The sequence below is a fragment of the Podarcis cretensis genome (assembly GCF_951804945.1).
Source record: "Podarcis cretensis genome assembly, chromosome: 7".
Lineage (NCBI taxonomy): Eukaryota > Metazoa > Chordata > Lepidosauria > Squamata > Lacertidae > Podarcis > Podarcis cretensis.
In genome coordinates this window covers 66208146-66219283 of record NC_137176.1, presented here as the reverse complement: position 1 = coordinate 66219283, position 11138 = coordinate 66208146, and the positions used below count along the sequence as shown (strand labels likewise).

General features: G+C 45.7%; 1 long non-coding RNA gene across 1 annotated transcript in view; it reads left to right on the top strand.

Annotated features, from left to right (window-relative positions):
• Positions 1 to 189: 189 nt before the first annotated feature.
• The window catches only part of LOC307219778, a 32887-nt gene continuing 21938 nt past the window's right edge, over positions 190 to 11138 (top strand). Inside the window, exon 1 of the long non-coding RNA XR_013840548.1 lies at positions 190 to 532. This is a non-coding gene — a long non-coding RNA (uncharacterized lncRNA). The remainder of the gene's footprint in view (positions 533 to 11138) is intronic.

Genomic DNA, 11138 nt, shown 5'->3' with positions numbered 1-11138 from the left:
TGCGGCCACGCGGGGAGAAGGTGAACATCCCACTCGCCTTGCCTCCCTTGGCGCTGTTTGAAACCGGGAGCCGGGCGCCTCCACGCCGCAGCGCCAGGACGCACTGCTGCTCCGCCTTACCTCGTTCAAAATAACTCCTATTTTTCTCTGTTGTCGAGCGCGCTTCCAAAGGGAATCCACTCACTTTTTGGCCACTCCTTGCAGGCTGCGATCCCATCCCACGCGCGCTTTCAAAGAGTAAGGGTAACACAGTCGGTGTGGCTGAAGTAGCTTAGTTGGGAGATCGTTCAACTGGAAGATTCAAAGGTCCCTGGTTCCATCCCGGGTTTCGGCAACAATAACTTTCATTTGGGGTTGGGCTAAACGACTCTCGGGTATATTTTCCAGCCCCAGAGTTCTATTATTCATCCGAGTCGCTCCACCTGCAAGTTAGTTCCCTGAGGATGGTAAGAGTTTCCACAGGGCAATCCTACGCGTGTTTACTTGGAAGTAAGAGTCCCGTTTGAGGCCGATGGGGCGTGTCCCCAACCAGGTACTTATGTTTTAGGACTGCGGCAGTCAAGTGTATTCCATGCTTACTGGGCAGTAAGCCCCATGGAACAATCCTAAGTAAACATGCAGCTCCTGGCAATCTTGGGCAAGTCTATTCAGAAGTAAGCCCCACTGAAGTCAAAAGGTAAATTGCATAGGATTGCTTTCTAACTTTAAGTTAAGGCAAAGTGTCTGTCCGTCTCTGCTTTTTTTTGGACCAGCGTTTGTTTTTAAATCTTGTTCTTTTCAGTCTTTTTGATAAAGCAGACACTTCATTCCTGCTGAGACCGCTCAATATTTTTATCCCGAATTACAAACAATCAGCGGAGCATCTTGGAAACAGATGAATGAAGTTCTTGTTCCCTCTCTGGGCCTGGTTTTGATCACATGCACATACCAAGCTTGGGAGGAGGAGGGCAACATCAAGTTCCGGAAAAAACACTTGGTTCAGACCTAGCATTCAGTGGGAAGTAGCAATGTGCTTTGTCTTCTAAAGAAGGTGGAGAGAGTAGACTTTAAAATAAAATAAAATTAACCTGCCTCTAGCCAATAAGGAAGTATTTTTTTAAGTTTCCAATAAGTAATACTTGTTGTTGTTTAGTCGTGTCCGACTCTTCTTGACCCCATGGACCAGAGCATGCCAGGCACTCTTGTCTTCCACTGCCTCCCTCAGTTTGGTCAAAATCATGCTGGTAGCTTCAAGAACACTGTCCAACCATCTCGTCCTCTGTCATCCCCTTCTCCTTGTGCCCTCCATCTTTCCCAACATTAGGGTCTTTTCCAGGGAGTCTTCTCTTCTCATGAGGTGGCCAAAGTATTGGAGCCTCAGCTTCAGGATCTGTCCTTCCAGTGAGCACTCAGGGCTGATTTCCTTCAGACTGGATAGGTTTGATCTTCTTGCAGTCCATGGGACTCTCAAGAGTCTCCTCCAGCACCATAATTCAAAAGCATCAATTCTTCGGCAGCAGCCTTCTTTATGGTCCAGCTCTCACTTCCATACATCACTACTGGGAAAACCATAGCTTTAACTATACGGACCTTTGTTGGCAAGGTGATGTCTCTAAGTAATACTAGTAAGACTTAATTATGTCCTGCCATATCTGAAGCCACATTCCAAAATTGTAATGGGGAAAAATTGGCACCCATCTGGCTTTTTGCAATAGCGATGTTTATCTGGGCAAACATCCTCTGTTAGGTTGACTTCCTGCTTCACCACAGTTAACCTGCTTTTAATTTTTTAATATCTCTGTGAGTGCTAATCTATTCACCAGTCTTAATCCTCTCTCTTTATGACTTTTGATGTAACTGCATATTGATCACAGTGAAACTTATTTCTGAGTAAAATGCTATAATGCTATAAGTGCTAATTATCTAGAAAAAGATGCTGAAACTCACCTGGTTCTCTTATAATGGTGATGGAGCCCACCTGAGAGGTGCTGGCTTGGGAGAGCACATCTTTGTTTGAGACTCTGCCCTGCCATGTAGGCCCAAAACCTTCCTGATTGCAGCACATGTGGAAAGCATTGAGGTGTTTCTCTGGCTTTTGTAAGTTGCCCACGACTCACTTCCTTAAAGCAGCATGCTCAGCACGCAAGCCTGGAACCATGCTGATTGTAATCAGTGCTGCCTGTGAGCAATGCAATGCAATGCAATGCACAATTATAAAAACAATAAAGCTGTCACAATAAAAAAACAAGTGGTTATGCTTTGTGTGAAGCATCCCATAAACGTGTGTGTGTGTGTGTGTGTGTGTGTGTGTGTAAGAGAGAGAGAGAGAGAGAGAGAGAGAGAGAGAGAGAACACTATGCATTTCTATGTTCAGCTATAAAATGGGGCAGAGATTGACTTTTCTATAAACTTCAGCATTGCCTTGCTATGGACAGATGCTTTTAAGCCTGGTATCTTACTTACTTATTTATTAAATTTGTATTGTCAACCTTTTCAGACCCAGGACCCTTTTTCTACATTTCTTAACCTTTTACCATCTATTTGCATGGTGGTTGTGCTGCTCTTACAGTCCCCCTTGGATCAGGCCATGTTCCCCACTTGTGGGTCCCAACCCACCAGCTGAAGACCACTGCTCTAAGCCATTTCCCCCAGCTCAGCACCAACACTGGAGGTGAGCCAGGCTGGAGGGGAATGGCTTGATGCAACTACATGTGACAAGGTGAGGGGCATCAGAGGTTTCACTTCCTCTTTTCCCACGTGATCATTTTCATAAGAAATGTTCACTCCCTGCTTTATAGTGAAACAAGCAGATACTGTATAGGGCCTTTGCTCCATTGCAGAGCTTCTGCTTTTGCATGCAGAAGCCCCCAGATTCAATTCCTGGCAACTCCAGGTAGGGTCGGGAGAGAACTATACTTGAAAGGGTTGGGGGAGCATGTCTTTAAGAAACAGGGTTTATTTTACACCTGGGTGTAGATGGAGGGAGTGCAGGGTTCACATCTCAAGAGGGGCTTGTTCGCCACAGCAGTGCAGCATCACATTCCAAGACATCTATATGCCGTTGTCTCAGCCTGCCTTCAGCCAGCTCACTAAGATGGTTCTGCCCTTCAGCCCTTGCAGGGAGTTTTGCCAGCTTCCTTTCCTGTTCGCAGAAGCAGCCCAAGCAACTCCTCCCCTTCTGTCTCCTATTCCAAGCCTAGTTTTATACCGGCACATTTTTTCTGTGTGACATCACACCTTCCCCTCTCCTATCCTTGGCAACCCCTGTTTTGCACAGACCCAAGGTTCCTTTTTTTATGTGTCTGGCCATTGTTTCGTAATGCCTTGCATTCAACTAGCCCTGCCAGGCTAGTTTGCATAGGCTGAACCCAGAAATTTCTATGTTTGATGCAGAATGGCAATCAAAAACATGGTAACTTTTCCATTTAGTTAAAACAAGTGGGACCTGCAACAAAGTGCTGAAGTGTGTGGAGTGATCCTGTTCAGGGTGTCAGCCAGCCATCAATGCCTTCTTCCCAAATGGTCCATTTCATTTTGCTTCTCCCCTGGTTTTCTGTTTCCACTGCCCCCCCCCCCATTCAAAAAGTGATTTATGACTACAGAGTACACTTGGTCTTCATTTAGCTGTTCGGGGTTTCCCTACCATCAGTAGGGTTTCCCCTCCTAAAAACAGTTCTATACTTCTGCAAAGCTTGGATCCACACTAGAATACTGTAGTTTTGCTATTAGTATACTGTATATGATACTTTTTAAAAATGCAATTTTACAGCATGGTCCAGTGTCTACTGATATGTATAGCCTATTCAGGGGTTTTTCTCCCAGATAAGGGGGTTAGGACTGCAAGCTTACCTAATTTCTGTCATTTATATCTCTGGGTACTTTGATGTAACAGACAAACACACTGCTGAAAATGGGGGGGGGGATAGAAAAAAGTGGAAATTCCCAGCAAACTAGTATAATTTGCACAGGGTAACCTTTGAGCAATTCCCAAAGATAACTTGGGAAAGTCCCCACTGTGGTTACTTTGTGGCTTGGAATCTTAAGTAATTTGGAAGGCAGCCTGGATACTTCTGACCTTGGTTATGAGCTGTTGGCATAAACAGCTGTCCAAAAAAAAAATATGCAATTTTTGTCGGTATGTCCACACATTGAAAGGAACTGGAAAGTGAAAGCAAAGTCCTCTGCCACCCACTTCTCATTTCATTCTTATGAAATGTTCCATTGATTTGTCGAATGGGACTTACCATCTTCCTCCTGACAGTGTGGGGTTGGACCTTAGTTTCTCATCTGTGACCCTCATCTCCCAGCCGTATATGGTGATGGGGAGCTAAAATGTGTCTGGTGGGTAGGAAGCAGGAGTTCACAATGATGATGCTCCAGTTCCAGTGGTATTGGGCAGGGGAAGGTACAGTTGGAATGGAGTGGCAGACCACTATCTTGGGTGGAGGCCTAGATGTTTGGTGTCTGTTCTTTGCTTCAGCTGTCTCACTCCTCTAGAAGGTAGCTTACTGCTTGGATATGCTGATGCCCCAAAGCTCCATTTATCCATAACACTGGACTCAGGAGGGACTGTGTAGGTAAGGTAAAGGACCCCTGGACGGTTAAGTCCAGTCAAAGGTGACAATGGGGCTGCAGCACTCATCTCACCTTCAGGCCAAGGGAGCCAGCATTTGTCCACAGACAGCTTTCCGGGTCATGTGGCCAGCAAGACTAAACCGCTTCTGGCACAATGGAACACTGTGATGGAAATCAGAATGCATGGAAACACCGTTTACCTTCCCACCAGAGTGATACCTATTTATCTACTTGCACTGGCATGCTTTCAAACTGCTAGGTTGGCAGGAGCTGGGACAGAGCAATGGGAGCTCACTCTGTTGCGGGGATTTGAACCATTGATCTTCTGATCGGCAAGCCAAAGAGGCTCAGTGGTTTAGTCCACAACGCCACCCACATCCCTTGGACTGGTGCCGTGGACTGGTGCTTGAACGCAGCAGTGTGGTGGATGAAGAAAAACCAGCTGAGCTTGAGCCCTGGCAAGACAAAGACACTCTGGGTGAGGAGTTCCCATGTCTGAGAAACTGGTCAATTGCTTACCCTGGATGGGGTTGCATTCCCCATAAAGGACCAGCTTCAGTGTCTGGGGGTGCTGCTGGATACAGCCTTGTCCTTGGAGGCCCAGGTGGCCTCAACAGTCAGAAGCACCTTCTACCATCTTTGACTGCTACAGCAGCTATGGCTAATCCTGGACCAGGTGACCTTGGCCACAAATTGGCTATTTTCAAGATTGAGTTACTACAATGCACTCTCTGCAAGGCTTGTCTTGCACTTGATCCAGAACTTTCGTTAGCATGGAGTGCTGCAGCATGGTTGCTGACAGAAGTGGTAACCTGGTCAGCATTTAACACATCTGCTCAGAGACTTGCGCTGATTGCTGATCTGCTACCAGGCCAAGTTCATGGTGCTACTGTTAGTTATGGCACCAGTGTGGTGTAGTAGTTGGAGTCATAGAATCGTAGACCTGGAAGGAACTCTGAGGGTCATCCGGTTCCATCCCCTGCAATGTAGGAATCTCAGCTAAAGCATCCAGGACAGATGACCATCCGACCTCTGCTTAAAAACTTACAAGGAAGGAGCGTCACCAACCTCCTGAGGGAGTCCGTTCCACAGTCAAACAGCTCTTACAGCCAGAAGGTGTTTCCTGATGTTTAGTCAGAATCTCCTTTGAGAGCCAGTGTGGTGTAGTGGTTAAGAGCGGTAGTCTCGTAATCTGGTGAACCGGGTTCGCATCCCCGCTCCTCCACATGCAGCTGCTGGGTGACCTTGGGCTAGTCACACTTCTTTGAAGTCTCTCAGCCCCACTCACCTCACAGAGTGTTTGTTGTGGGGGAGGAAGGGAAAGGAGAATGTTAGCCGCTTTGAGACTCCTGAAGGGGAGTGAAAGGCGGGATATCAAATCCAAACTCCTCCTCCTCCTCCTCCTCCTCCTCCTCCTCCTCCTCCTCTTCTTCTTCTTTCTTGCAACTTGAAGCCATTGGTTCAAGTCCTACCCTCCAGAGCAGGAGAAAACAAACTTGCTTCATCTTCATGATCATCTTGGTCACTCTCCTCTGCACACATTCCAGCTTGTCAATATCGTGTGGTGCCCAGAATTGGGCACAATACTGGGCACAGTAACTGGGACACGGGTGGTGCTGTAGTCTAAACCACTGAGCCTCTTGGGCTTGCCGATCATAAGGTTGGTGGTTCAAATCCCCGCTACGGGGTGAGCTCCTGTTGCTCTGTCCCAGCTCCTGCCAACCTAGCAGTTCAAAAACATGCCAGTGCAAGTAGATAAATAGGTACCGCTGTGGTGGGAATGTAAAAGGTGTTTCTGTGTGCTTTGGCTTCTGTCATGGTGTTCCATTGTGCCAGAAGCGATTTAGTTATGCTGGCCACATGACCCAGAAAACTGTCTGTGGACAAACGCCGGCTCCCTCGGCCTGAAAGCGAGATGAGCGCTGCACCCCATAGTCGCCTTAACCATCCAGGGGTCCTTTACCTTTACCTTTTTTTTATTTTTACAATATTCCAGGTGTGGTCTGACCAAAGCAGAATAGAGTCAGATTAGAATCCGAGAGACCAGGATTCAAATCCCCATGCACTGATGAAGCTCACTGGGTGACCTTTGACCAGCCACTGTTTCTCAGCTTCACCTCACACTCCAGCAGGCTTGTCTTAGGTTCTGGTGCAGAGCAGCATATCAGCAGCAAGCAGCAACTGAAGGGGGCTTCCAGACTTTTGCTGCTGGGGGGTGAGATTCCACACCACATACTGGCAAATTCAGGTTACCCAGTTACAGTTGAGTAGGAGGTCATGTGCAACAAACCCACTTCCCCCAGAGATTGGTGTTTTTGCAATAAGGAGAACAAAGGGGGAAATGTACTGGAAAGTGTAGGAGACAAAACACTTGCTTTGAAACAGTGTCATCCAACGCTTTCCTGCAAACAAAGCGGAATGTGTGTTCCACAGATTGTCTGGAAAAGCCCTGAGTGAGAGGAACAAAGAATACCATGTATAGGAAGAGGAGCAATGGGTCTCCTTAACGTGTTGCTGTTTGAGGCCTATAAGCTGAATGAAGTTTCCATTGTTAGAGGATTCTGTGACCATGCACATATTTCAAACCGGGCAGAAGTCTTGGGAAATCCCCTCGCTCCCCCTGCCCTCCAGCAGAGCAGGTTTTCAACGGGAAGGAGGAAACAGTTCTGTAACAGTTGGAACTTTTAAGGAAACAATGCACGAATAATCTGAGATTCTACAAACTTAACAGCTTTGGAATGGGGGGGGGGGAGAGAAGCACCCCTTGCATGATGGAACCCATGGTCCAAAAGCGACCATGGGGTTGCGGTACTCATCTCACTTTCAGGCCGAGGGAGCCAGCGTTAGTCCACAGACAGCTTTCCGAGTCATGTGGCCTAAACTGCTTCTGGCGCAACAGGACACTGGGACAGAAGCTAGAATGCACGGAAATGCCGTTTACCTTCGCACCACGGCAGTACCTATTTATCTATTTGCACTGGCGTGCTTTCGAACTGCTAGGTTGGCAGGAGCTGGGACAGAGCAACGGGAACTCATCCCGTTACATGGATTCAAACAGCCAACCTTCTGATCAGCAAGTCCAAGAGGCTCGGTGGTTTAGACCACAGCACCACCCGCATCCCAAGTTTCAGTTATACACTGTGTAAGCAGAAGTGATTTACACTCTACAATGCTGCACCTTGTTTGTCCTCCAGTGAAGACATATACCCTAGACCAGTGGTTCCCAATTGGTAGTCTGCAGACCCTTACCCAGGGGGTCCATGGCACCATTCACATAGCAAAATATACCATAGAGATATCAACATTTTCAAAATTGGGGGCCCATGGCTTGGCTGCTGAAAAACAGGAGTTCCCCATTCTTAGCTAATTGGGAACCACTGCCCCAGTTGGTATATGCCAATAGCAAGTTGATTCTCTGTGTGATTCTCCAAGTTTGGTCCATTTGTTGCCCAAACAGCTCCATCCACACACAAGGGAGGGTATCAATATTCCTGGGGGATCCCCAAGGTTAGGCTAACTAAAGTGCCAGTTCTCCAGATCAAAATGATCTAGTGGATATATATTGGGTAAGGTGATCTCACAAATAAAATGGTCCCAAGCTGTGACTAGATGTTCTCTGGCCTGCCCTTAGTGGATATTCACTTGGTGGGTACCTGAGATAGGGCCTTGTCTGTGGTGGCACCACAGCTATGAAATCCCCTTCCCAGTGAGATCTGAGAAGCCTCAGGGCAGAGGTTACAGGAGTTTACAGTCTTTGAGAAAGGGGAAGATGGAGGCCCAGGGTAATATAGGAAGAATGCATGGTGTTAGACTTCCTTAGCAAAAATGTCATAAACGTGACAAGCAGAACCATTGCCAAACTGGATTTCATAATTTCACAAAAGACTATTTCTAATGCAAGTATTAGATCTTGCTTTTTAGGATGTTTCCTTTTTCCTGCTAAGCTCTTATCTGTGATGCTGACATTACTGCTCCTTGGATGAAGAATGTGAGCTAATTGCAAGAGTCATCTGCTTAGTTCTTGAGAGCCACAGTGTGAGCTCTAATGTTGCTTGTTTTCCAATAATAATAATAATAATAATAATAATAATAATAATAATAGATCATTTATACCCCACCCATCTAGCTGGGTTTCCCCAGCCACTCTGTGCGGGTTCCAACAAAATATTAAAATACAATAGTCCTTCAGATATTAAAAGCTTCCCTAAACAGGGCTGCCTTCAGATGTCTTCTAAAAGTCTGGTAGTTGTTTTTTCCTTTGACATCTGGTGGGAGGGCATTCCACAGGGTGGATGCCACTACAGAGAAGGCCCTTTGCCTGGTTTCCTGTAACTTCTCTTCTCACAGTGAGGGAATCGCCAGAAGGCCCTCGATGCTGGACCTCAGTGTATGGGCAGAACGATGGGGGTGGAGATGCTCCTTCAGGTATACTAGACTGAGGCCATTTAGGGCTTTAAAGGTCAGCACCAACACTTTGAATTGTGCTCGGAAACGTACTGGGAGCCAATGTAGGTCTTTCAAGACCAGTATGTGGTCTCAGCGGCCATTCCCAGTCACCAGTCTAGCTGCCGCATTCTGGATTAGTTGTAGTTTCTGGGTCACCTTCAAAGGTAGCCCCACATAGAGCGCTTTGCAGTAGTCCAAGCGGGAGATAACTAGAGCATGCACCACTCTGGCGAGACAGTCTGCGGGCAGGTAGGGTCTCAGCCTGCATACCAGATGGAGTTGGTAAACAGTTGCCCTGGACACAGAATTGACCTGTGCCTCCATGGACAGCTGTGAGTCCAAAATGCTTGCTATGATTGAATTTAAAGAAAAACAGACGAATTTGAGGATCAGAGCCCTACCTGAATTGGAGAAGGAAAGTTTGATAGACTTCTTCACAGAGGAATTTGCTGATTTTTGGGACTTGGATCTGGGTCAAGAAGAGTTTAAAACTGTGAGGGCCTTCAGATTTGGAAGAGGAGGGAAAAAAGAGAAGAACAGAATAAGAGACTGTTGGCACTACCAGAAGAACCTAGAAGTACAACAGCCAAGAGTGGAAATTTTTAAAGACGTCCCGAAATACCTTTTGGATCTTGGGTCTAACTACAGAGATTTGGTTGCCCTGCTGAGAAGGAATAAAATCATCTTTAGGTGGGAGTTTCCCCAAGGTCTATTCTTCAGTTTTAAAGGAAGGAAAATAAAAATAAGATCAGTAGAAGACAAAGTAAAGTTTTTGTATGAATACGAAGAAGATCTGCAGAAGGGACTTGGAAAAGAGCTAAGAGCATCAGACAGAAGATCACCAGGTTGATGGACTATATGGAATTGGCGGAAATGACTGGCAGAATCCGAGACCAGGGAGAAGAGTTGGTGGAAGAAGATTGGAAAAAAGTTTACAGACTATTTATAGAAATATTGTAAAATTAATGAATGTTAGAAAAATGTTGGAATGAAGTTATATGGCTTTAGTAGAAATGTTATAAGGAATTAGGTATAAATAGATTATTAGAGTATTAAAGGAAAAATACGTTTAGAATATGTTAAGATAATTATAGGTCAGAAAATAGAGGAAGATGGAAAGGAATTGCTGAAACAATTAATAGAAGTGGAATACAAAAAGGGAGGTATGAGGAGGTCGTTGAAACAAGTAAATGAAAGATAAGATACTGAAATTGTATGATGTGTGTTAAACTGTTTTTGTTTTGTTTTGTTTAGTTTATTGCGTTAGTGTTGTGTAATCTTTTTATATTGTATTGTATCGTATCATCTTCCCCCCTTTTTTTCTTTTTTTCTTTCCTTTTTTGTAGTGTTTAAAAGTAATAAATATTATTTAAAAAAAAACAAAAAACAAAATGACTCCTAGGCTGCACACCTGGTCCTTCAGGGGCACAATTACCCCATTCAGGACCAGGGAGTCTTCCACACCTGCCCACCTCCTGTCCCCCCAAAACAGTACTTCTGTCTTGTCAGAATTCAACCTCAATCTGTTAGGCGCCATCCATCCTCCAACCGCCTCCAGACACTGTTTTACTTCTGATAATACAAATGGACTTCCTTAACTCGTGTCATGTTTTCAAGCAAACGTTCTGGAGTGAAAATGGTGCTGGGGAGGGGGCAAAATGGGTGTCATGAACACATCTGCCCCAAGTAGATAAACACAGCATGAGTCAGTAAGCAGTTTTCTCCCCCTCTCTCTGACACAGAATGGAATGTTGATAAGGAGTTGACAGAGAATGGGAGGGTGAGAAGTCAGCTCATGCAAGAAGCACAGGCAGACTTAGAAAGCAGGCAAAATAGCATTTCCTCATTGGAAGAGGAGGCAATTAGTCATCTGAGCCCAAGGAGTCATATGGGAAAGGTATTAGACAGGAAACAAACCCAGAAACATAAGGGTCATAGGTTCAGGATATTCTGCAAAACCAGAAAGCATTCTTCAGAAGGGTCAACTGATTCATAAGCCACTGATGTTCAGTTATACGTCTGAGGTTAATTGTTTGTATTGCAATATATCTTCTAGCTAATTACGACTTGCGTGCTGTGTTATCAAGATGACAGCCTGGGCTCCTGACAATGGGCTTCAATTCCTCAATTCCCCATAC